Below are 27311 nucleotides of genomic sequence, written 5' to 3'. Positions count from 1 at the left end.
TTGGTGGTAACATTAATAACTACAAACTGTTTCATGAGATGCAACTCTACATTATACAATACCAATCGGGTGAAACCACATCTTGAGACTTTAAGCTTAATATATCAACGATTAGCCACACTTGAAAGATGATGACAAGAAGGTTACAGTTTTGAACAATCTTACCAAAGAAGATAAATTTGTTGAGACTATCACAACACTCAAGGTTGGCAAAGACATGACCTATGAAGAAAAGGTTGCCATTCTCTTAGATGAAGACAAAAGAAACATAGTTGATTTTGACACTTCTACAAAGGCAATTGTCACCAAAGGTAGAAGTGAAACTATTGCAAAAGGTTTGGTCATACACTTGAAAATTGCTTCAAGAGGCTTCACAAAGAACAAGGCCAACACCCATGCACAGTTGGTTCCTACACAATTTGAAGATAAAGAAGATCCTTAAGTAGAGAAGGCCTTGCAAGTGCAAGTTCTTAAAGACTCACCTGACACTGAGGATTATTGTGCTTTCTAAATAGCTCCATAGAAACCATTAAAAAGTTTCATTTCTATTATGCATTTGCATCAATAACTTCAAAGGTTTCTCCCAAGTGTTGTACTTTGATCTTATACATAATCATGCAATTGAGATTCGACATTGTCCATGCTAGTACAAGCACGTGATAAAACCACCCGTGTATTGTTTTCCCAAAAATTTTGCATTGAACTTTATCAGGAGATTGATACTTTCCCTCTAGCTCTCTTCCATAAAGGAAATGTATTTTGGTAGTCTATTACTAGCATCTGAGTTTGCATATGCTATGTGTGGCCCAAGAACACCGGAACACATGCCTAAGAACCACACTGGCTTTTGATCAGCTTCTAAGCCATGCATGGATAGTTTATCCAGTTGGTGCTTCATCACCTCTAAGCCTTAGGAATCAAAACTAATTCATATCTACGTGCCAAGGTTCGTAAGAGGCCTTTTGGTACTAGGCATTTCAGACTACATGTAATCACCATATCCATTGGTATAGGTAGTGCTCGATCAAGTATCCATATCAGCCTTGTAAATTACCATATCTTTAAGATAGGACTAATTTGTTACACGATAGTCGATAGCATCTTTGAAGCAGAAGATGGTATCAGATATCCATAACTCCTCGAATTATACTAAAGCTTTTAGATATGAAGGCTTGAGTTTACACTTTTCTATTCATTGTTTTGTCTTGTCAGCTCACTTGCCAAGCAAGGGACCCTGGGCTCAGTATGTGTTACGACTTGGAGACTACACTCGGCTTTGGTAATCCCACACTTGTACCAAAGAGTTCCCATTTTTCGGTACAGATTCTATCCCAGTATTAAGCCATGTATGAATAACCCAAATTCAGAGGTATTACCTGCTCCTAATGTTTGGTGACTCATCATCCCCTCCTTTTCTTTTAAAAAAGCAAAATAGCAAGCTTAGAAGCACTGACACGCACGCGCGTGTGTGTGTGTGTGTGTGTGTGTGTGTGTGTGTGTGTGTGTGTGTGTGTGTGTGTGTGAGAGAGAGAGAGAGAGAGAGAGTTTATTCATTTTTGTAAGATCTTTCCCAAGGGTTTTCATTTTCCCAAGACTTATATGCCTATTTTTTCACACGACAAATTACTTTCTCTTATCTGACAGTTGTACCCAAAGTTGAATAATCATCTCAATGCTACAAGTGCCCTCAGATAGACCACCATTCCAATACCTTCCCCTTCTTTATGAACTGTATCCTGTACATGTTAGCCAAGCACCCAAATTCTAGGATAAGCCTTTAAAGGATCATCCTAAAGACACCAGCTAAAAAGCCAGTTAAGTAGTAGTTTATTAGTCCAAACACTGATGTAAATCCCTCACTCGGTTTAAGTACGCAGACTTCTTACCTTCTTTTGTATAGGGTGAGTAAAATAAGTCAGTCAATCAACCACTCGTCATTCGTCATAAAGGATGGTTGCAGAAGAGTGCTAGCAATTCCTGCTGTATCATCCTCAGGTGATCAGATAAGTGAATAAATGAGTAGGCACTTCCTCCTATCCTGTGCAATAGGATAAAACCAAGAGAAAAAAATTACTTTTTATTGGCTGATTAAACAGAGTCAAAAGAAGGCCTGCAGAAAAACAGTAATCAGGAGCCGCCAACCCATCTGGCTACTGGCTATTTTGTTGACTCTACAGTTACCAGAAGTCTACTGTTTCCAGCTTACCGCAATTTCAAGTGATAAGATATCCTCGTAAACCCTCCTTACGAAGGACACAACCACTCATGAGCATTGCATAAAAAAAACCAACCATAGCATTCTCTCTTTAAATCAACCATAGCATACACTCTTTAAATAAGTCACAAAATTTATCCAGAGTAGTGTCTAAGATCTATCAGTCAGCTCACCATCCTGGAAAGACCATACTATCAACTTAGTCATATCATGCACATAGGCCCAATCGATAGCAGAACGACAATCCAACCATGTACTATTCTAGTACCATTAAGGCATATTTAAGCCAATGCTAGCAATCAAATGAGCACAGAACTGGAAATTATCACCGTTATTTTCTAGAGAAAGGTGAAAGCTCACATACCCATTTTAAAACAAAACCTGAAATTTGTGAAAAGACAGCCACATGAGACCCTTGAATGAAGAAGAGACCCATTTATAAACTAAAGAATAGACATTCCAAAATTTGTGCGACTTTCTCCTAGTCCTCTATGGCATGTTTTAACATACCACTGAAACCGGCCTCTTCAATCCAAAAAGGGCGGTAGACTTTACTTTAAACCTTGATTTAGCTTTCACCCATTATTAGTCGTCTATTTTACCTGCGCTATAGTGACACAAGAGAGGGGAATGGGATACAGATGCTAGAATGCACCTGTATGAGAAGACCGACACCAGATTGGCCCCTAACTTAGGCGCCCCTTTCGGTATTTCTTTATTGTTCAAAAGAGGGAATAAACGCTGTGGTTCCCTACAAGCTGCCCCGCACAAACTCGGCTGAATTTCCACTGTTCCAGCCCGATTTCGGTAGCATAATTGTACTAGAACCCTTCACAGTCAGTATTCCCACGCATTGAATGACTTTCCCGACGCATACAGGCACTTTGCAAAACCTGGCGAGAATCTGCAGCACGCTGAATTCTCTGTTTTCAGCCCTGAAAATGCGCCAGATCATCTGTACAGCGGTCCCCTTGCGTCCCCGAACCTCCTGGGGGTATTAGGGTCCGTTTAGGGCCAAAACCCTAAACCTGCAAAAATACACAGCAGGCTGTAATTTACTGTTTCGGGCTCCGTTTCGCATGCCGGTCGCATCCGTAGCAAGTCCTCGAGCTCCCGCACCTGTAGGGCTACTTGCCCTTTGAATCGGACAAGATTTCTGGCGTGAAACCTCTCCGAATTCACCTGTACCTGCGGGAGGATTAGCCGCTAGCTAATCCAGTACCTGTGCAAGAGGCTCTTGCCTCGGCAATCGCGCATGAACCCACACAACTGTACATTGGTCAAATGAAGAGCCCACTAGAGGGGCATAACATACTGCCAAAGGGGAGAGAGAGGGCAGTGCGTAGCGTGCAGGGCATCACTCCTGGCACCGCACTGTGCATAAGAGGGAAAGCAAGCACTTAACATGTGACAAATCTGAAAATGAGGCTCTCCCCTCCTAAATTCAGCGCCACTTCTTGTTGCATGAGGCAAGTGCACCAGAATGTGCCACTTGGCACATTTACAAGCATTTTCCCGTTTCGGGGTTGCCGCCTAAAAATCTCCCAACCGGTTGCCCAGTTGACTTCACGGCAGAGTAAGAAAATGTTCCCCTTGTCATTCCGGAGGTAATGACATCAACACATTTTCAGGTCCCAAAATAGCAGTTCCCTAAATTTTAGGAGATGCTGCCATTGTATCTATCTAGGTCATCCGACCCTCTTTGTACACTGCGGCCACATCCAGAACTGAAATGTAGCCTCTGTAGCAAAGGATTCCACTTTGGCTAGTCAATGACCCCACTTGGCTAACCATAGTCCTTGTCCAACTTTAGTGCTCTCTTGCCCTCAGGCCTGGACTCCCTCTGGACAGTTCCACACTAGCTATGCAATGCAGGGCAGTTAGATTTCCCGAGGGGTGTTTCCAAAAAGTGAAAGTAAATAGATAATAAGAAAGAAATCAACAAAAAGGATAGATAGTAGTCACACGCTGGTGACAACCACAATCAGTAGAAATTTGAGAGAGGTGAAACATGTCATTATAATGACAGGATTCAATCACTTAAGCCACATAGGAGGAATCCACAACTTGAAAAAGGACCAGCCTAGGAATTTCTAATACCCTGTGTTATCCCCATTCATAAACTGACATAATCATTCTTATTCCAATCTATTGCAAAAAAGACTTTTTCTCTACCTGGTTTGCAGCCAATGGAGGGGGCACCGCCGCCAGAGGAAGTTCCATGAGCACTCTCAAAAAACTCAGCTTTTGCAAGTCGAAATAGAAGGAAAAGGGCAGAAAAGGAAACAGGAAGACTAAGTGAGACACAAATATAGTGTCTCACCACGTTTTATATAAGCTCCAAGAAGAGTAGAACCAATAAATGCAACCAAGTTTGACCAGGGAAGGTGTCCCCCTCCATCATCTTCGTTTCGCCTCGCCGTCAACTCAACCCTAGGGTTTATTCATAGCAGCAGACACAGATAGAGGATTCTGCTCCAACTGAAAGCAACTCGCATGAAGTCCCCTCGCCCAGCCCCGCAGAACCCACCATTCGACTTGCTCTCTTACCGACGGAGTAAGCGAGCCTTGCAGCGTAAGTGAAGCACTTGCTGGCCACCTCAGTTATCTGCAAGATTATCGGCACCAGACCTAGCAAAGGCGAGGTGCGCGATCCCGCCTTCTCTCAGAGGTAGGAAAGATCATCGACGTACAGATCCTTGGGCATGGTTACTACCAAATCGAGTTTGAGACTCCCAAGATGGTGACCAAGGTCATTTTGATGAGCCCCTTGGCCATCCGTGCAGTCAGAGCTCACTTTCGACAGTGGTGCCATCGTTTTGACCTTGCTTTTGATGTTCTTGTCGCGGAAGCAAATCTACCCATTTCAGTTTGCTTCCCCGGTTTGAGGAGAGAGTACCTCTCGCTCCTGGGGTGGTCACTCATCAAAATTTTCCTGTATGACATGCCTTCAAGAGATTATTAATAACACTTTAATATACATATTATATTTACACTTTGCGCCTAATTAAAAAACCCCATCCCCCTCTAATGCATACATAAAAGTAAACATTTTGGAATATCAATAATCCTCTCTGGTTAACTCCCTTGCTATGATACACACTTTGAAAAGTGACCGCCTCGCGCTCTTGCTTTTGTTCTGCTCTGTTGGCAGGGCTCACACATAGTGGGACATGCATACAATCCTAGATTGGCTCCATGTACACACTCTTGAGTTCTCTCACCACACGGGGGACTTGAGAGTGACAGACTTGATACAGACCCTATGGCAGCTGGCGCCTCCACACTACTTGAAGCAATTGAAGGAGGATTTTGGGGCTTTATCTCAACAAGGTAAACCTGTGATGTCGTATGCGGATTGTCGTAAGAAAGAATCTAACAATGTACCCGCTACTGCTTCGACCTCTGACCCTACCCCTCAAGTGAATGTTGTGAGCATGGTAGAGCAAGAAGCTAAACAGGAGGAGACTTTTGATGATAAAGAGCTCATAAAATGCTATGGACATGTTAAAGGTGTCACAATAGATGACGTGGCATGGCCTAAAGGACAAGAGCCCGGACACAAGGGGCCTTAACCCTAAGAAAACGAAGCAAAAAAAGTTGTTCCAACTTACAGGTTCTTGCCAAGGGCTCAGAGAGGTTAGGAATTAAAAACCTAACCCTCACAACTTATGGAACCCAGCCGAGGAGCCTAGAACCTCTAAAAATAAAGCAAAGGACCCAAGTTTGCGTAGAGATGATAATGTGGCACTGTTGTACGGACACTCTGCGTTTTACGTTGACTGCTGACGTGGCACTGTATGGGTTGCCGCGTTTTTCGTTGAGCCCAAGGGGTGCTGTATTTTGGAAACTACTACTTTTGGGACTCATTGCTTTTCATGTAACTGCTTTTGAACAGGCCAAGGGCCTTTGTAAGTGTGCCCAGTGCCTCACTCCGGCTCAGATTTGCTTGGGAGCACTAAGAGGATGACCCTCGGACATTGTACTTTGTGAAGCATAATAATAACGAAATACCAAGAAGGGGCGCCAGTCTTTGGGCCAGTGCATCTGGGCGCGGAACAATGCCATGCCATGTCGACTCCTCTTCTCTCCCCCTCTATTTTAAGTTATGTTCACTTGTTTTGAGTTTCTCTCACATGTGTTGTCGTAGATCTTCGACTTGGAGTGTCCAAGTCTATTACAGTGGTATCAGAGCTCAGAGGATTCTTCTTCTACGAAGGATCCGATCTTTTTTTCTTGCAACACACATGGATTTCAGTAGCGAATCTGGCAGGGAGAAAATGGATATACCTGTTTGCTTGAGTGAGGAAACCAACGGAGGTTCTAGTGGGAGTCGGACTTCCTCCGAGAATTCGGGAGTCGTCCACCAAACGACATCGAAAAGGTGGAAGCCCAACGACAACTTCACGTTGACGTTTGTGCCAACGAGATGCTCAAATATGCCAAGGATCCTCTTTTTTTCTGAGCCTGCTCCACTCTTAGGAGAAGCACCAGCCCACTTGCATGGAGGAGCGCTTGAGATAGCCCCTTGTTTGGAACCCCATGGTCAGCACTCAGAGAGGCCACTTGGTTGGTAGTAGGCCTCATGTTTCTTGGGGTCCCATGGCAAAGGGTCCGACACGCACTCTAGATGACTGGCTTCAGTTCCCAGGTTTGCCAGAGGAGTTACAGAGCATCCAGCTGCAGGGCATGAGAGGGGTGCAGAGCATGTGTCAAGACATCACAGAGGCAGTACCAGCTGAGTGGCTCATACCTCTAGAGACAACAGCTCCTAGATGGATGGGGGCCTTCATGCGACTGGAGGTCCTCATCGCACTTCGAGCTTGCTCAGAGACTGTACCCTCCATGTTCTTTGAGATACAGGGGGAGGGTCAATTACGTCGAGTCTCAATAGAGGCTCCACAAGTTGCAGAGTGTTGTGTTTAGAGGATCCAAGTAGTGGGCATTTGCAGGACTTGTGTCATCGATCCTGACCAAGCAGCTCTTGAGACAAGCCATTGGAGGCTTTGGGCTTCAATCCCGTGCTTACCCAGGATAATCATTTCCCTACACAACATCCCCATCAACCTATGGACATTGTCTCCGACAATGACGCAAAACACGTAGGTAAAATTTTCTCTCATTTCCATAAACCGGATAAAGAGAAGCTACAACCAGGTGACTTCTTGTTTAGGAAGCTCCGTCCTCCCAAGGTAGGATCTTTTTGGTTACCACTTCTCTTTGTTCGTAAGAAACCAAACTCAAATCATTTTTTCTGTAAATATCACGGCACTCAAGACAAGGATGGTCAAATTCCGGAAGTCGATACCTCGCATTGTCGTTCCTTTGGAGCGTCTACAGGAGGCACGGAGAGTTTCCAAAGTGTACCTGAAGAGTTGCCGCCACAAGGGTGGACTTTCAAGGAGCAATCCGAAAGAACGACAACCGGAGATCATTGTTCTTGTAATAGACTTGGACACTCCACGCCAAAGATCTACACGCGAGAAAAACTGGAAACAACTACACAAAACTTAAAATACAAGGAGAGAGAAGAGGAGAGATGACACGGCACGACGAAGTTCAGCTCCCAGACGCACTAGCCCCAAAAACTGGCGCCCCTTCTCAATATTTCTTTATCCTTATGCTTCTCAAAGTAATATGTCCAAGGGTCCTCTTCTCAGCGCTCCCACGCAAAATTTAGAAGAAGTGAGGCCCTCGACACACTTATAAAGAACCCTAGCCAAACTCAAAAGAAATTGCATGGAAAGCTGCAGTTCTCAAAGCTTCTGGCTCCAAAAGCAAGCGCCCCATGGGCTATCCGTACATTGTTGCCATGTCATCAGGCCTCCACAATTTCCGCCGCAAAACACAGGCGTTTGTACAGTCTCCCACATCAGCATGCTCTATGAAAATTTGGGATGTTGCTTTATTTTGAAAGCTTTTAGGTCCCTCGATCGGGTTCCATAAGTTGGGACAGGTTAGGTTTTAAAACCTAGCCCTTTATGGGCCACTCGACCATAATCTGTAAGTTGGTAAAGCTTCTTCTACTTCTTCTAGAGTGTTTCAAACACCCTCTGTTCGGGCTGTGTCCTTTAGGCCATGCCATGTCATCACTTTGTGACATAACCTGTCAGGATCACTAACCTTAGTTGTTGGTTTCTTTCCATTGATTTTTATTTAATTCTTGGGACGCTCTTTTTGAAGTCACAAATGGACGGACATTATATGGCCAGTGTGAAACAAGCCGACAGCCAAGAGTTTCACCCGCAATAGTAAAGGCCAGGTCGCCACGACTTGGTCAGGCCGATCGACACAGGATTCCAAGTAGTAAAAGGGTGGTTAGGGTCAATTTAAAGTCATTTAGGCCCCTCGACACGACTTTAAGTTGGTGGGTACTAGAAATTAAACCAAAAGGAGCAAACTGGACACATGGCAAAAGGAGAGCAACCTGCAAGGCAACACACACTACAGAAGCTACCGACTCAAGAGGGGACGCCCAAAATGAAGAGGGGCTGACTACAGTGTGTGTATGAGTAGTGACTGCAGGTGATCACAGCTTTAATGGAAAGCTTGCCTTCTCCCTTGTCTCATGTGGCGCAATGATTTGCTCTCGTGCATCTCTCTCTCCCCTTTGCACATATGGTAATGCCCCACTAGTTGGGCTTCTCAGATGACCATGTACACTTCTGGGGTTTTATGTGTGTTTGCCAAGGCAAGAGCCTCTGTACAGGAACCGGATTAGCTAGTTGCTAATCCCCCACAAGTACACACAGTTCCATCGCGAAGGATTGCGAAAACTGAGAGTTCTCTCACGTGAACACTCATCCGATTCAAAGGGAAATTGTCCCATAGCATGTGGGAGCACCTGAGGCACACGTAGACATGTTTGCTCCGCTCAAAACGATCCAAAACAGAAGATTACAGCTTGCTATGTTTTTCTGCAGGTTTAGGGTTTAGCACCTAAAGTTTAAACTGCAAGAAATCACAAAGGGAGACTCACGAAAGCCTTGAGATGCTTAAACAGGGCTTTGGGCACCTGACACTGACAAAACACGGAATTACAGCATGATGATATTGACATGCGGCTCACCGAAAAGCTTCCAGAATGCGAGCGAAAGTGTCTTGGACGTGTACTTTTGACCTACAGGGGTTTTGGTGCCATCATGATGCCATTATGATGCCAAGATTGGGTCAAAAACCTGCGATTACAGCCATGATGGATAGGTTTGGACAGCTTGGTGAGAGTTAGGTGAAAGCGTTTAGATCGTTTTTTTGCAATAAGAATAAGGAAATACCAAAAGGGGCACCAGTCTTTGGGGCCTACAAGGTGTCGCTGTCTACTTGGGAGCGCTCTAGCTACCAGGTCATGAAGTGTCTTGAAGTGTTGAATTCCACTCATAGGTTCATTCATGCAATTGCTTTGTGTCGTAAAGTATAGGTAAAGTTAATCAACGTAAAGCTCGGGACAGAATCACTTTTTCCTCAAGAAGTGAGCCTTGGTTGGTTTTCGGTGAAGACACACAGCACGGGAACGTGGAATGACATTATGGCTGACAGGACGAATGACACCAGGGAAGAGGGTTCCTCTTCACACGACAGACAGGTTGTACCCCCAGTGTTCGAGGTTGGCGAGGGTTCACAGCCACCATTGTCTGTACCTTTTGTTGATCTCAATGCTCCACAAGCTCACGAGTTTATGGCTGGGCAACTAGACAAGGATGCATTCAGGACACAGTTGGTTGCTGCTGTGAATGTGTTTTTTCGGTTGGTGCAGAATCCCACATTAATGGAATTTCTACAAGCTCCACCAAGGTCACGGCAGACAAGGCAACTTTCTCATGTAGTAGAGCTCGTTGAGGCTCAAACATCACCCCTCAGGTGACCAAGACAAAATGTTGCATTCATTTCGTCTTGCAGACACGCACTCAAACAATGCACGCATAAGGGAGCACATGTAACAGATTCGTTTTAATAATTCCCCTCTAAAGTACATCTTTACATAAAATCATAAATATTGTCAGCCAATCACTAACCCTGAGATCTCAAAAGAAATCAGTGACTTTATTTCATCGAGGTAACCTGTGACAAAAGAGTGAAGTAATCCGCTCTTGCGCAGTCCGCAACGCACCAAATTCTGTAACAGACTTGGACACACCAAGTCAAGAATCTACCACGACAGCACCAAATAACCACTTCAAAACGGTTCACAGTTCACAATTGATTCAACACTGGCCCGGCAGAGTTCCGTGCCTAGAGATATTGGCCCCAAAGACTGGCGTCCCTTTCGGTATTTCTTTTTGTATTAATCTGAGTTCAAAGTAGAAGAGTGCAAGCAGGCGCTCACACTCAGACTCTGCATCCAGATGCTCTGAGTTATGAGCCCTGTTCGCATATTTAAAAGTACAAGGGATGCCAAAAGTAGAGCCCAAAAAGCTGAAAATCAAAAGTTCAAAAGCTGCCTGCTTTTCCACGGCAGCTTTTCCCCAGGCTCTCTCTCTCTCTCTTGCTTCATCAAATAAAGCAAAAAGGGCTTTCTTTCTCTCTCCAATTGCGTGAAGCATAATAGAGAAAAACTGCCAAAAGCTACCGCACAAAAACTGTCAAAAAGCTTCCGTACGGAATCCCGCAATTTGCGCTACAATTTGCGCTGCCTGCCATGTGTCATTTTTGCCGCTAAGGTTAGGGTTTTTGGCACAATTAGGATTTCTCTGGCAGCCGCGTCATCACTTTGTGACATACCCCCCTCTTGAAAGCATTGTAATCGCCCTCAATTACGGCTGCAAAACGGACAAAGGCCATAAACAGTCTTAGCAAACACTGACTGTTAGCACCTACGTACTAGAAACACACATCTAGCACATGTACCAATCAACAGTCACATCACACGACATCACAGGACATCACATGACATTCAATATTTATTCGGATCTTAGACCATGATTTATCGGCAATGTAGCTAGTGATAGCCGTTTTTCGGCTCTTTGTAATTGCCACATAGAGTTACCTCACCCTACCAAAATCACCCAAACACTGTGGCTATCCCTACCATTTCACTGTACATAGGCGTGCGTGAATCACGAGACTTTTCCTATATCTTCTTAAAAAACCCTCAATTAGCTAGTCATTGGGCTAGTTGAGCCAAAAATATAAAAAATATAAAAAATATAAGTATATTATGGCCCGTGCGTATGTAAATATTTCTTTGTATATAGGGCCTAAATAAAAGATTTTTTCATAATTATTTTGGTATTTATTTAAATATTTCTACCTACGTGTGTGTTATTTATGCTCTGTACATTGCCTCACCATTACCACAATTTTTCTTACCATTTTTCATACTCTTTATTCCATATAGAAATATTTTCATGTAAGCTTCTCTTATATTTGGTGTAACTCCACCCCAACAAAAATCCAAAAAAACTAGTTTTATTTATGTGTATATTTTTTTACTATTGTGATTTTTCCCTTCCTACATCTATTTTGTTTTTTTTTCTAAAAAATTAGAACACCAAAAATATTTATCTTTTTATGGTAGCCTCATAATGAGAGAGATTTCTTTTGACCCCTTTATATTTTTCCCACTTATATTATTTATATTTGACATGTACATATTTTTAGACCCCTCAATATTTGATTTTCTTAGTTGTACTATTCACTTATATCATAATCTCAACAATATCTTCAATTATAGACCTACCAAATAAAGTCAAGGGTAGGTGGCATGCATACATGCACTATGGAGGGCTCACTCTTGGAGGTATTCAAAAGAATCATCCAAAGAAGGACCCCACAAGGACCTTGTGCAGTGGAAAAAACGGTCGGTTTTGCTGAATTTTTAAAGTTCACTTGCTCTCCGAATTGGAAAAGGTGATACAAACAAAAGTTGTAGCTCGTGGGCTGAACTTTAGCCTCAAATTTTTTCATATTTTTTTGAGCTACGAGCTGTGAGCTATGATTTTTTTAGTGGACCCCAGTTTTCCCATGCTATGCAGCCACACTCTCTCTTCCACTTTATCATTTTCCTCTTTCACACACACTTCTCCACTCATCATCCCCACCTCTCTCACCACTCCTCTCTGCACCCTACTCACCTTCTCCTCAACCTTGAAGAATAAGAGAACCCATGGTGAACTCATACCTCCCACACACGATTCCATTCCAAAATTGACCACCTAGTCTCATTTTTCCTCCTCCAATTTACCCATATCTATCAAAAAAACCACAAAATTCAGCCTCTTCTCTTAAAAGACAGCATCATGGTGGTTGATTACTCAGCTTCAATTACCTTGTCTCTCAAGGAAGGTCAAGGGTGGAGAAAAAATGTACCGTCAAAGCTAGTGGACCGCCAACGAGCGTCAAAATTGGCCCTATTCAAGACACTTGGAGCATCAACCTTGTAAGAAATCCACCTTTTCTTACCTCTTAAGAGTTTTTCTTCCTTATTTGTATCCTACATGGATACTCCCATTGTAAAAATCCAATTCCATTTGTAAATTAATACTAACTCTACTAACACTAACCCACTATGAAAAGTCCTATCACCTCCATTTCTCTCCTCTCTCTTTCCCCACCAACTTCTTGATAATTCCAAGCAAAAGAAATTAGATAAATTGCTGAAAATCTAACCCAACCATGGTTAGAGGAGTAACCCTAGCCTTCAAAATTGCTATAAAAGGAGGGTGTAGCTAGCACAAAAGGGGGAGCCATAAGCAAGAGCACTATGCTATAGCTTGAGAAGCCAAGTTCAACCTCTCTAGAAGGAGCTCTTGAGTGGAAGCTCATTGTCTTATGCATGTGCATGTGTTGTAATAGGAGATTAGCAAGGGAACTCTATGCCATTGTAAGAGAGAGAGTGATCACTCAATTGAGAGTAGGAAATCTATCATTTCTCCTACTAGTGTAAGCCCAACATTTGCTGAATCAAGGAGGGTGGATTTGGACTAAGCTTGGATACTTTGTCTCTCTTCCCACGTGAAGTAATGGACAACAATGATGTGTAAGTGTCTTGGTGTTTTTTTTGTTAAGTTCTTGATAGCTTGTCTCTAGTGTTGTCATCAATTTAGCCATAAATCCCACATACTGTAAGAGGGCGACAGGGTGGAGAGGACTCCCCTGGCCTTAAGACAGTGAGTGGGGTGGCTTTTCTTGTGATATGTTGTGGTGTAATTTACTCAAGCTATGTTGAACAAATACTAATATCACTTTGATTGGTCATGACAGATTTGTAAGAAGGTATTAGTGCAACAAACACCCCCTCCCCCTTCTCTCTCTTTCTTACATATATAATTGTGTTTGCTTGATCATTGCCGATACGTTTCAAAGCAGCCCGAGCACTCTCTCTCTCTCTCTCTCTCTCTCTCTCTCTCTCTCTCTCTCTCTCTCTCTCTCTCTCTCTCTCTCTCTCTCTCTCTCTACGCGTCCTAGTTCGCATCCAAAACTAGGTGGTGCCCCAAATTTGTGTAGGGTTAGGTTGCGGGTTTGTGTGTGTGTTTGTTGTTTTTCCAACCCCAACCCAATTGAGCAGCACGGGAGCCTTGAAGGATGTCTAGAGGTTGCTCTTCTTGTTGCCCGCCCCGAACCGCTTCACTAGCAATCGCATCTAACTCCAGTCGGGACCTGATCGATGTCCGATTGACTAACCCCTATTGCAACCATGTCTATTCGAGATCAAGTAGACCAAATTGCTGCAGTCATTTCGTCTATCAATTCCTGCACTTACAAACAAGTCAAGAACAAATCAGTTTCATATTCAAGAATTCCATTTCATAAAGTCATACAGCAGAATACTGTCAGCTCTTAGTATCCCTGAAGCTCAAAGAGACATCAATGACTCTAGTATTCTAAAATCAAGGCGTCTGTTCACAAAGGAGCGGAGTAACTCCCCTCTTGTGCATCCCACTGCACCAGATCTCCGGCCAAGCTGAATTCTGGGTTCCATTTAGAATAGACTATGCTAAACCGAAAGCTTCCAAGTAAAGTTGCACAATCTGAGGAGTATCTGCTAGGTCCTCCTCCTCCATCCATTTCGTATCCAATGCAAGATAGTTCTTGAACTTAACCAAGAACCGCCTTCGGACTTTACCTTTATTCTTTGTGTCCTCATGTGCCAAAATCTGTTCAAGAACAAGGATCTCCTTGTTTTCTTCTATTTCGGGTTGCTCATCAGACTCCCCATCATCAGGCACATCACCTTTAAAAGGTTTCAAGAGACTCACATGGAATGCATTGTGAATCCTCCAAGTGTCAGGCAGTTTCAGTCAGAAGGAGACATCATTGATCTTTTCAGAGATCTAGAAAGGTCCGTAGTATCGCATACTAGGCTCTGGAAAAAGACTCTCCTTTCCCTTCTTCTTTCTCAGGCGTGCCTTCCCAAAACGTAAGAGCACCCAATCATCCTCCTTCAATTTCAAATCGCGACGATGGCGATCCGCTGCCTTTTGTCTGTCGTTCTTGAGATTTCTGCAAAGCCTCGCGGACCTTGGCAAAAGCCGTGTCTAAGTCGTGCGTATACTCATCCGCTTCAAAAATCTTATCTTTCGTGCTTAGGAAGGGTGGAACCTTTGCAGCACCTTCAACAATCTCAAATGGCGCCTTCCCGTCGAAGAGTGTATCATATTATTGTAGGCAAATTCCACCAAGATAGGTACTTTTCCCATTGAGTCTTCTGATCCGAGATGTAAGACTTCAATAAATCTAAAACCACTGAATTGGCAATCTCAAATTGCACGTCAGTTTGCGGGTGGAACGATGACGAGAACTGCAACCGCGTGCCAATGTTCTCCCAAATTGCCTTTTCCAAATAAACCCGTAAATCTAGGGTCCCTGTCGGAGACAACCGTCTCAGGCATGCCATGTAATCTGAAGATCTCGGACACAAACAGTTTCGCTAAGTGATCCGGCTTGACTGTTTTCTTCACTGGAATGAAATGAGCTTGCTTGCTAAATCTGTCAATAACAGTCCAGATACCATCGTGACCACTCTGTGTTCTCGGGAGATCAAAAATCAAATCCATTGCAATACTTTCCCAAGGGCGGGTGGGTATGGGCAAAGGCTATAACAATCCCTGTGCTTTATGCCTGTCAAACTTGACCTTCTGGCATACCAAGCAACTGTGCACAAGCTCTTCCACATCCTTCTTGAGTGTCGGCCAAAAGAAGTATCTCTCTACCCCTTTCATGGTAGTAGCGATGCCGCAGTGACCCGTAAAAGGTGGACAGTGGCATTCGGTCATAACCTTTACCCTCAACGGCTGTGTAATGCACAACATGGTTTTTCTCATCAAGTAGCCATCCTGAATGGAATATCCCGCTACTGTCTCCCCATCTCGTATCTGTGTGAAAACGTCTGCAAAATCTGTATATGTGGCATACTAGTCGACCATATCCTCGAAGCTCCTATGATGTATCGCGGAAATAGCCAGAACCAACGGCTTTCGAGACAAAGCATCAGCCACCACATTCTTCTGTCCCTGCACATGGACAATCTGGAAGTGAAACTGTGACAAGATGTTTGCCCACCGCATCTGCTTTTCCGATAGCTACTTCTGTGACAAGAAGTAGCGTAAACTCTGGTGGTCTGTAAAGACAGTAAAATCCCCTCCAAGTAGGTAATGCCGCCACCGAGTAAGAGCATGGATAACCGCCAAAAGCTCTTTCTCATAAATCTGTGTTGTCTTGGGAACAATCGGCTCTCATAAGCAATGACATGGCCTTCTTGCATTAAGACCGTACCCAGACTACGACCACAAGCATCACAATATACTTCAAATTACTTTTGCAAGTCCGGCAAAGTTAAAACTGGTCCCGCAGTCAAATTCTCTTTCAAAGTCTGAAAGGCAGTTACCTCTGTGGGTCCCCACGAGAAAGGGACTCTTTTCTGTGACAAGATATGCAAAGGGGAAGCAACCTCTACAAACTTTCGAATGAACCGCCTGTAGTACGAACACAGTCCCAAGAAGCTTCTAACTTCATGGACATTCGGAATGCTATCTTGTAGACGTCTCCCAATACGATTCTGATCTGATCAATCCTGCTAGAGCACGAGGATCTGTCGAATATATCAATCTTGCTAAAGCACGAGGATCCTTGTAATCTGTCGAGTATATCATCGATCCTAGGAATCGGAAATCTATTCTTGATGGTGATTTTGTTGAGAGCTCTATAATCAATGCACATTCTCCCAGATCCGTCCTTCTTCAAAACCAACAACACTGGTGAAGTACTAGGCTGGACAAGACCCTTTTCCAAGAGGTCTTTCACTTGGTTCATAATCTCTTCATTCTGTGCTCGGCTCACATGGTAAGGTGGCCGGTTCGGTGGTGTGCTTCCAGGTATCAGATCAATGGTATGATCTTCAGGACGAGCAGGTGGTAACTCGCCCGATAGGCCCTCTGAGAAGCAATCGGCGTGAGAGTGGAGAAAATCTTGGCATTCTTTATCAAGTTTAGACATATTTGTCCTATCCTTATCGCTCAATTCTTTCATAAAGATCAAGTAAACAAACAAACTGGATTTCATTAATTCTGAAATGGCCGAAACCGATACAATAGGGACAAACTCGCCCTTCAGTTTAATGTCAAGTACAATGGTATTGCCCTTCTATGTAGTCAATGTCGCTTTCCTCACCCAATAGTCAACCACGGCGTTGTTCTTGTGGTACCAGGGAATTCCCAAAAGAACATCACAACCTTCCAAAGACATTATGTAAAGTCCTCATGCCCCAAATACTCCTGACAATGCAACCGAAGTTTGCCAATGACAGGTGTAATGGCTACGTCCCTACCGGGTGCCGCTAGAACTGCCTCCGCAAGTGGTCTCATCCGATCGGGAGTGATCTCGAGCCACACCGCCAATTCCGTTGAAATGAAGTTGGCCTTGGCTCCTCCATCAAAGAAGATCAGGGCCTCTTGGTCTTTCACTTTGCCCCAAGCTCGGCAAAGTTCTATACTCTCGTCCATTGTGTTGGGATCGGTACACACACAATCTGGAACCAGTCTTGTTTTCATCTTGCCTTTTCTTCCACGTTCCTCAGCTGCTCTCAAACTCTCAGGTCTTTCGTCGTCCTTGTCATTCTGTTCTTTCTGTGCCTTTTTAGGGCACTTCGCGGAGATATGTCCATGTTCCCTGCATCCAAAGCACTTCCCCTCCCTAATGAAGCGAGCTCTCTCCTGAGGAGTAAGCTTGGGTCATGCATCCTTCTTTTCTGGGTTGCTCTTTCTCTTTCTACTTTTATTTGTTGAAGTCTGTTCGGCTCGTTGTGTCATGACCTCATCGGTGGGGTAGGTCAGACTGCCAGAGTGAATGGCAAAACCCCGTTTCGTATGACTCGTCAACTCCTGAATTGTCACGTGACACATCCAACCCTATATCTCTGTGGACAAGCTACAGCACGACAAGAGTTCAGTCAGCCCAGTCAGTCTAGATTTAGAAGTGATCTGGCACTTTTGTGAGTCTATTCATAGACCGTGCATGCCCAGTCACTTAGTGTAGATGCGCATATCCTCTTGTTGCACACAGCATGATCATAAGCATTCCCATCAGAATCCATCGAAATCCTTCAGGGGAATTTTCCAGTGCATTTAGCCTATTTTACCTATTTTTCACATTTTTCACTTGTTATTTTTAAGTGACTTTTGTTGGAAAGTACGCAGGGCAAATTGAGTAAGTTTGTATATAAGCAAAGCTAGACTAGCACTTTCTGGCAGAAGAGGTAGCAGGAGCACACGCTCAACAGGCACCTTCTCAACAGAACCTCCCCAAGAGACCTAGCGTTTTTGGAGCAAAAGCCAAGACCTAGCATTTTCAGCACCAGATCAGCCAACGATTTGCTTTTGCAGATTCCGACAACAGCAGCCCACAGGCTTAGCGTTTTGCATCAGATCTTCACCGCATAGCCATCACAAGACATAGCGTTTGCATCAGCAACCCATCGCCATGCTTCAGGCAACCTAGCGTTTTTCATCCCATCAAGATGCGCTGCAGATTTTCAGCCTTTGGACATTTTCAGCAGGTGCATTTCAGCCCTCTGTTCATAGCCATTCCGACCCTGCCACAGCAACAGATTTTCAGCCCTAAAGACCAGCAGAATCAGCGTTTTCCTTAGCGTTTTCGGCAGCAGCAGATTTCAGCCCATAGCGTTTTTGGACAGCAGATAGACACTTGCAGATTTCAGCCCTTAGATCGGCTTCGCCATCCCCATCGTAATCGTCGACATAGCCTAGACTTGCGTCAGTCACATGCATTCAATTTGTACCAGTTTGTGCAATCAATAGGAGACCACTCTCGCTGACGAGAGTGGGGCCTTCGGAGGAGGGTTTTACAATGTCTCTGGTGTCGTATTTCTCTTCTCTCTCTATCTCTTAGTTCATACACTTGCACGCACAGTGTCCATTCACTTTGTTTGTGATCATAACACTCTCTCATTAAGAACGGAAGGCTCTCCCTTCCATAAGAACGAAAAGGAACCTTGAGCACAGTTCGGAGCACTCATCTTGAGCAAAGCGCAAACATTCATTCTGCTGCACCTAACATTGGTATCAGAGCTTTGGCGGTGTTCTGTATAACTCAAGGAAAGAACCACAAGAACCACATAATTTTTTTTGCTTGTTCAGGTCTCATGTCACAAGACGGACACCACGTACCAATAGAAAAGAACAGACTAAACAGACTTTTAGCACTTCAATAACAGTTGAACTGAAAGAGAGAGACGACACGCGACACGGAGTGGCGGAATTCCACCCCAAAGAGTATTGGCCCCAAACCTTGGCGCCCCTTTCGGTATTTCTTTATATTGCATCATCAAAGTACAAGCCGGTACTCCAAACTCTGCACCTTTTCCAAGAAGCATGCCAGAGAATGAGCCCTAGCCTCATATTTAAAGGCCCTTGGCCTAAAAAGCAGTTCCAATAAAAAGCTTTTAAAACTCAAAAACTTCTGGTCCAAAAGCTGCCAGCGTAAACTCACGGAAATCCGTACAGCCTGCCACGTCATCAGCCAACGCAAAACGCGGAAATCTGCCCTTAGGGTTAGGGTTAGGGTTTCTACAGTTTTAGGGTTTTTGGCAATAGAATTAGGGTTTGCAGGTTTTAGGGTTAGGGTTTCCAAAATTAGGGTTTCAACAGTTAGGGTTTTTGGTAGAAATTAGTGTTTGCAAGTTTTAGGGTTAGGGTTTCCAAAATTAGGGTTTCCACAGTTAGGGTTTCTGGTAAAAAATTAGGGTTAGGGTTTATGCTCTCAGGCAACCACGTCATCACTTTGTGACACTTCTTCTATTACTTGTTCTTCTTAGGGTTTAGGCCCCTCGGCCAGTAGGTCGACACGTCAGCAGTTTGTTACATCTCCCCTTCTTGAAAGAGAGTAATCGTCCTCAATTACAGCATATCTGCAAAACAGCTCAAGTTAACTCAAAAATTTCCGAGAGACATTGCGAGGGACAATCAGTTTGCTCTTTTTATTAAGGAGTTAGTTGCTCCTTTCTGCTCTTTTGATCAAGGAGTTAGCTTCTCCTTTCGGCTGTTTTGATCAAGGAGTTAGCTTCTCCTTTCGTCCAGATCGGAACTCTTGATATACCAGCGTAGTAAAATTAGCCATCACACCCAGACCGTACTGATCTTCCACGGGTGTCTTGATGCACTAAAATTACATACCCAGGCAATCTCATCCAATTAGGAATATTCAGTAAGTTGGCACATCACAATGCAACACAAATGCTCACATATGCATGTTACAAGACATAGAAACATAAAGCCGCCGATGAACACTCCCCCCGCAAATAACCATCCAAGTCCGGGCCATGAGCTGTCCAACGACTCCATCACTCCTCCAGCAAATAGCCTAAAAAGGTCTGGGCCGGGAGATATAGAGGCCTTTTACAACCAACCGCCCCCCAGACCGCAGCCTGCGTCGTTTGGAGGTGCTGAGAGTAACCACTACTCGGACTTCTTAATACTCCTCCTGCATAACCATCCAAGTCCGGGCCATGAGTAACAACAACAATACTCCCCCCGTAAATAACCACAAGAGTCCGGGCCATGAGTAAAAACAACACTTTTCAATCATTCAATACTCCCCCTGCAAATAACCACAAGGGTCCGAGCCATGAGTAAAAACAACACTTTTCAATCATTCAATACTCCCCTCGCAAATAACCACAAGGGTCCGGGCCATGAGTAAAAACAACACTTTTCAATCATTCAATACTCCCCCCGCAAATAACCACAAGGATCCGGGCCATGAGTATGAACAAGCATTCTTAAACATCATTTCTCACTTCTCCACCCGGGAAAATCACCAATCATTGAAACCAGTATCAAACCAGAGTCAAACAATTCAACTCGGCACCAAAACAGGTTCAAAACAGATAGCATCCATTTCAAACAAATTCCAAACAGGATCACCAAACAAGTTCTCAAACAGAACTTAAAAAAGCAATCTCGATATCAGTCGAGCTCGAAAAGTCGACCAACTTTCCATCCTGGAACCTGCACCAAAAATTAGGGTTAGGTTCATTCCGTAAGGTCGTAGCCGAGCACGGCATGGTCCATCAGCTCTTGAACTGAAACGAACGAGGAGATAGGATCTCCCGGCCACACAGACCGCCTACAGATGCGCGTCGGACGAACCACTCGACCATAGCCACCATCCGGCAGCTCCCCCGTGCTGGGGCCAGCGTCCGAGGATGTAGACGTGCACCTGTAAGACCGGGCGTCCCATACCACCCAGCCTCACCTCCTCGAGGGTGACCTCGCGCACTCCTAGCCTCTGGGCTAACCACTGGCACTCTGCCAGTGGGGTCGATAACCGTAAATGAGGCCTTGGCCTCCCTTTTATAATAATGGCCGGCCACACTGGCCGTATTCACACTACGTCCGCCCGGACACTGGACGCCCATCCCGACAGCATCTGAGCTAGATCCCCTCTCCTGTGAGCGGGACATAACATACTTCCCCCCTTAAGAACCATTGATGTCCTCATCAATGAAGTGGGGATACTGAGCCTTCAAAGCTCTAACAGGTTCCCAAGTAGCAAACCTTTCAGATTGACCCTTCCATTTAATTAAGTACTCGTCATAAAGCCTTTTGGCGAGAATGTCGAGTACGATGATCTAAAACTGCTTCTGGTTCTCGAGGAATATACTCAGTTTGCATATCTTGCCATACATTTTCCTCGATTAGCACGACAACATCAGCTTCGCCCAATTTCACTTTAAGGCGGCTGACATGAAACACTGAATGTACAGTAACATCCAAAGGAAGAGCCAGTTTATAAGCAACTTGGCCAATTTTCTTTGTGATCAAGAACGGACCACAATATCTAGCTGAAAGCTTATAATGCTTTCCTCTTCGCATAGTCTTGGAATCCTTGGGTATCTTCAGATAAACCCATTGTCCCACATCTAGAGTCCTTGGAGGTCGGACCTCTTTTGATTAGCATAAGTAGTGACGCGGTCCCGAGCCGTTCTTATACTATCCTTAGCCAATTCGAGCATTTCCTGCATGTCATACAGGAAATCACGAGCTTGGCGTTCCTTGACTTTCTCCAAGCCAATAGCAATCGGGGATTTAGGCTCAAATCCATACATCAGCATGAACGGGCTAAATCCAGTAGCAGAATGCTTGCTACTATTATAGGCAAACTCTAACTATGGGAGATACCTTTCCCAATCAAATTGCTTGTGAGAGACATAAGCTCTCAACATGTCCTCTAATGTCTGATTCATCCTCTCAGTTTGTCCGCAGACTCAGGATGGTTAGAAGACGACATACTCAACTTCGTCTGAAGGTAAGTAAAAACATCTCGCCAAAATCGGCCAGTGAACTTAGTATCTCGATCACTGACGATATCTTCTGGGAGACCATACAGCTTATAAAGCTGATCGACAAATAAAACTGCCAACTCATGGCTTTTTATTGTCGACTTCGTTGGTATAAACTTCGCCATTTTTGTGAGTCTATCGACCACAACCCAAATAGCGTCATTGCCCCGACTAGTATTAGGCAAACCAACGATGAAGTCCATGGAAATACTTTGCCACTTGGCATCTGGGATTTCCAATGGATGTAACAGGCCAGCTTTCCTAAGGCGCTCTGCCTTATTGACCTGACACTGAGCGCATCTCTTCACATAGCTCTCTATGTAAGAGCGCATTTTTGGCCAATAGAAATATCGCTTGACCAAAGCCAAAGTTCTTTGGATGCCTGGGTGCCCAGCGCTAGGAACATCGTGGCATTCGCACAAAATCCTTTGTCGAATCTCATTGATTTCCGGCACGCAGACTTTACCATTTCTAAACAATAGTCCACCTCTAATGGGATATTGTCATTGTCTCGTCTCTCCAGCACGACTCACTTGGATCTCCGGATCACCCAAGCCTGTATGCGAGTCACGCCCCGCTTCGACCTCGTTCCATATCTTGCCAAAATGGCCATCAGAACGACATAGCCCTCAGAGAGAGAGAGAGAAATCCGTCGAGATTTCAGCCATAGACAAGGCATTAACCTCAGGAATCCTGCTGAGCGCATCAGCAACTCGATTGCTAGATCCTTTCCTATAACGGATCTCAAAGTCAAACTCTTGCATAAGCTCAACCCATCTAGCCTTCCGGCCTCTGAGATCACCCTGATCACAGATATAGCGCAAAGAATGATGATCTGTCCATGCAACAAACTTAGAGCCATACAAGTAGTGCCACCATTTTCTGAGGACGTGGACTACGGCGTAAAGCTCCTTTTCATACGTTGGATAACGCATCTCAGCGTCAGAAAGCTTCTTACTTTCAAACGCAACAGGACGTCCATCCTGGTTTTATGCCGCACCAATAGCATAATCACTAGCATCCGTCTCAACCACAAATGGTTTGCTAGGATCCACAATGTGCAATATTGGCGCAGTAGTCACCAAGTGCTTTAGTGTCCGAAAGCTCTCGTCGAGACACTCATTCCAGACAACAGGGGGATTACCTTTACGACGAGGACCCGAAGTCTTCGGCCCTTCACCCCTCCTTTTAAAAGTTGCGTAAGCGGAGCAGCAACTTTAGAGTAATCCTTGATAAACTTGCGAAAGAATCCAGTAAAGCCTAAAAAGGACTTTACTTGGCGTACATTCTTCAGAATGGGCCAATTTCGCACTTTATCTAACTTTTCAGGGTCAACGCGAATTCCATCGCGAGTAATGATGTGACCGAAGTATAGAAGCTCTTTTTTAAAGAATTCACACTTCGAAGCCTTAGCATAAAGCTTCTCAGTTCTTAGTACTTCGAGAACAGTGTGTATATGCACTAGGTGCTCAAACAAACTTCGGCTGTAGATCAAGATATCATCGAGAAATACAACAACGAAGTTGCCCAAAAACGGTCTCAGCAGATCATTCATCATCTGCTGGAACGTAGTTGGAGCATTGGTCAAACCAAAAGGCAAGACCAAAAACTCGTAGTGACCATAACGCATATGGAAGCCTGTCCTAGGAGTATCTTCCAGTTTGATCCGTATCTGGTGATAGCCTGATCGCAGGTCTATCTTCGTAAAATACAACGCTCCATGGAGCCGATCTATCAGGTCGTCCATGCGCGGGAGCGGATACTTGTTCTTGACAGTGAGTTTATTCAACCCCTTGTAATCCACACAGACGCGCATAATGTTATCCTTCTTTCGAGAAAGTAGCACTGGCGCTCCCCACAGGGATTTGCTAGGCCGAACAAAACCCCTGTCGAGATAATCCTTCAGCTGCCGCTGAATCTCGTCCTCCTCGGTTTTACTAAACCGATAGGGTTGCTTTGAGAAGGACTGACTACCAGGAGGTAGATCATCAGGAAAAACATCCTTGAAATCAGTCATGATTTCTCAGATAAAGTTCGATTCGTCAGAATCCCCAAGTTCAACAGAAGAACATGAAACATTTTTACGAAATTCAGTGACAGAAGTACCAAGCACTAATAAATCAAACCAAGCAGATGGTACACATTGATAAAAGTCAACATCAGAAGACTTTATTTCTTTATACATTTCCAAAGCAGTAACAACTGGTATTGCAAAACCATTATTTACAGACTTCTAATTACAAAGCGACACAGATACATGAGGCATGTTCTGCTTAACAAAAACAAGAGAGTGATGTACATAGTCTATATACAATGAGTCTTGTTTATCATAAAACCATGGAATTCCTAAAATAACATCTGCTCTGTCCAGGCGCATGATGTGGAAGTCCAGGTTCTCTTTGTAATCAGCCAGCTCGAGCGAAAAGTCTGGAACCATCCGATTCCATACATTCGTATCCATGCCACGAGCCATCTTCACGCGATACTCATGGTCACTGTCCTGCGTCCGCAGGTTCAGTTTCTGCACCAATTTTGCATCCACAAAATTGTGTGAGCTTCCATTATCAAGGAGTACGGTCACGTCGTGACCATTGATCTTCCCGGGGAAACGGAGAAGATCGTGCTTACCAAACACTTTGGTGCTAAAAGTACAATTTGTGCATGAACTGTGCGCTAAATGATGGATTTCAACTTGAACAACATCAGAGTTACCTGAGATCTCGTGAATCTAAACCGAAGGACGGCCTTGCGGTTTCTGCGTCTTTTTCTTTTTAGGGCAATCCTTGCTTTGGTGGCCCCGTCTGGCCACATCCGAAGCAAGCCCCCTTCTTCACTGCATCAGCAACTGAAGCGTTTCTGGCTTTTTCCTTTTCCTGAGAAGATCTCGGCGGTGATTTGGACTTATGTTGGAATCGGGGTCGCTTCCTCGAAGCACCCTCACCAGATTGATGGTTTGCAGTTCTTTTCTTCTCATAATTCGCTCCATTTATCAAATGGAACGTCCTGGCCTTGGCTACTGCATCCTCGACATCAGTCGGGGCTTTGTCCTTGATCAAGGCCCAATGGTAATCTTCATGTAACCCCAGTAAGTACATGTGCACGGCGTGCTGGAATCCACCTTGCAGAAGGTGAGCGCCTCTTTGAAAGTTGTCGTATACTTATCAAAAGACAGAGTTTTCATCGAAAGACTCTACAGTTTGGCGTAAGCTTTCAAAGGGTCCATTTTGGCGACATCCCTCTTGAATTTCACGCAAAAGTCAGCCCACTTCGTAGGCTTTTCTGTCATGTCACGCAACCAGGTAAGCGCCTTGCTGCGCAGATAGAGAGGAATCGTCTGAATCCTCCGTTCATCATGCTCTCCATGGAGATCAAAGTATGTGGTCCACTGGTGCAGCCAATTATTTACGGCCAATTCCGTACACTCCTCTTCACCTAAGAAATTTGTAGTTTTGTACGGAATTGTAGAAGTCGGGCCACCCTATGAGCGCCCAAAAGCAGCAATCTGCATCCGCAATTGCTGGAGATGGGTTTCCCCCTCGAAGATACGCGCAATCGTCGACTGAGCCATTTTTTCGAGAGTAGAAAGTCGGGAATTGAGCCCCTGTACGACCCCTTCAAGAGAGGCCAGGCGAAGGTTCGTCTGAACATTCGCGTTTTCCAGAGCGGTAACACGTTGGTCGAAGCTCTGGAAAGTGCTTGTAATCCATGTGTAGAGAGCATGCGTGAATGGAATTTGAATGTTACCTGGCGCGTCGTCACGCTGCACATCTGAGCTGGAGGAATCCATGGCGAAGTGCGTGAAAAACTGGAAAATTCACGCAAAACCGAGCCTTTTCTGCACTTTTTAGTCGCGAAAAGTCGAAGTTTGAAAAGCTCTTCACGTCGGCGTGAGCGTCGAAACGCGAACAGGTGATGGCGGGAGCGCGGGAAAACCCTTCTCTGCAGGCTGCCACAGAGAGGTAACTCTCTCTCTCTCTCTCTCTCTCTCTCTCTCTCTCTCTCTCTCTCTCTCTCTCAGAGAGGAGAAGGTTACAGAGAAGGTTTTTTATTACCAAAAAGGACATACAGTATGCTGAATTTAATCCAAATCAGTAAATTAATAAATAACATAGTGATTTCCATCGAAAACCAGTAAAATCAATGAGTAATCCTTTGATTTTCAGCACTTCCATCTGCTAGACTCCTGAGTTTTATAAAAAATCAACGAGCAACCCATAAAATTTCACCTGCACACGAGCTTATGAGAAGAAAATAATCAGTTAACCAGTTAATTCATCAAAAATTGCATGAAACGGTAATCATCCGCCCGTAGGTGTGCACATAGTCCTTCGTGTAGCCAAGCCGGCTCTGATACCATGGAACGAATAAGGAGATACGATCTCCCGGCCACACAGACCACCTACAGATGCGCGTCGGACGAACCACCCGACCATAGCCAACATCCGGTAGCTCCCCCGTGCTGGGGCCAGCGTCCGAGGACGTAGGCGTGCACCTGTAAGACCGGGCGTCCCATACCACTCGGCCTCACCTCCTCGAGGTGACCTCGCGCACTCCTAGCCTCCGGGCTAACCACTGGCACTCTACCAATGGGGGTCAATAACCGTAAATGAGGCCTTGGTCTCCCTTTTATAATAATGGCCGGCCACACTGGCCGTATTCACACTACGTCCGCCCGAACACTGGGCGCCCATCCTCATGGCATCTGGGCTAGATCCCCTCTCCTGTGAGCGGGACATAACATGGACAGACAGTGTTTTCGTTGACGGCAATGGTAGTCTCAAGATAGCAATCGCACTGGATCTCCAAGGTCATTTGCTCGTGAAGAGACATCTACTGAAAGATGTCGAGAAATTTCAAGTTATAATTTGCTAGGGTTTCCATGGCAAGCATTTCAGGATACCCCACTCTACCAGAAGTTGCACTTTGAAGGAAGATATCAAAAACCATATAACTTCGGGAATTTTTTTTTTTTCTTGAAAGCTTGTCAAGTACTTGGAGTATGCTGCTTGGTAGCTGTAGACATCAACATCTGCATGGCACTGCTTCTGAGAAAAACAGTGACTTGAAACAAATCTGGATCCTTCTCTTGCAAGTGATCTTAATTGGCTGATGTCCTGTAAGACATGAGCGGTGAAGGCGGAAGCGCGCCCGATGCGCGATGAAGTAAGGGTGGGAGTGGCTAATAGGTCCGGGTTGGAGGGCGAAGATACCTCAAATAAAATTCCAATAGCTCTGTCTACTCTTTTGTAGGACCGGTATGCTTTCAGAAAAGCACACGCCTGATGCTCTGATACCACTGTCACA

General features: G+C 44.7%; 1 protein-coding gene across 5 annotated transcripts in view; it reads right to left on the bottom strand.

Annotated features, from left to right (window-relative positions):
* Positions 1–1535: 1535 nt before the first annotated feature.
* The window catches only part of LOC147435546 (uncharacterized), a 41969-nt gene continuing 16193 nt past the window's right edge, over positions 1536–27311 (bottom strand). Inside the window, exons 2-3 of one of the 5 annotated variants that reach the window (XR_015185090.1) lie at positions 25752–25953; positions 1536–2038 (exon numbers count right to left, since the gene is read on the bottom strand). The gene's annotated coding sequence lies outside the window, so the exon portion shown is untranslated. The remainder of the gene's footprint in view (positions 2039–25751; positions 25954–27311) is intronic. The other 4 variants (XR_015185088.1, XR_015185089.1, XM_086488585.1 and 1 more) reach the window with 4 other exon arrangements.

The sequence above is a fragment of the Adiantum capillus-veneris genome, chromosome 18, assembly GCF_014529385.1.
Source record: "Adiantum capillus-veneris isolate H3 chromosome 18, ASM1452938v2, whole genome shotgun sequence".
Lineage (NCBI taxonomy): Eukaryota > Viridiplantae > Streptophyta > Polypodiopsida > Polypodiales > Pteridaceae > Adiantum > Adiantum capillus-veneris.
Note: the sequence above shows the minus strand (reverse complement) of the source record. Positions and strands in the feature narration are given on the sequence as shown.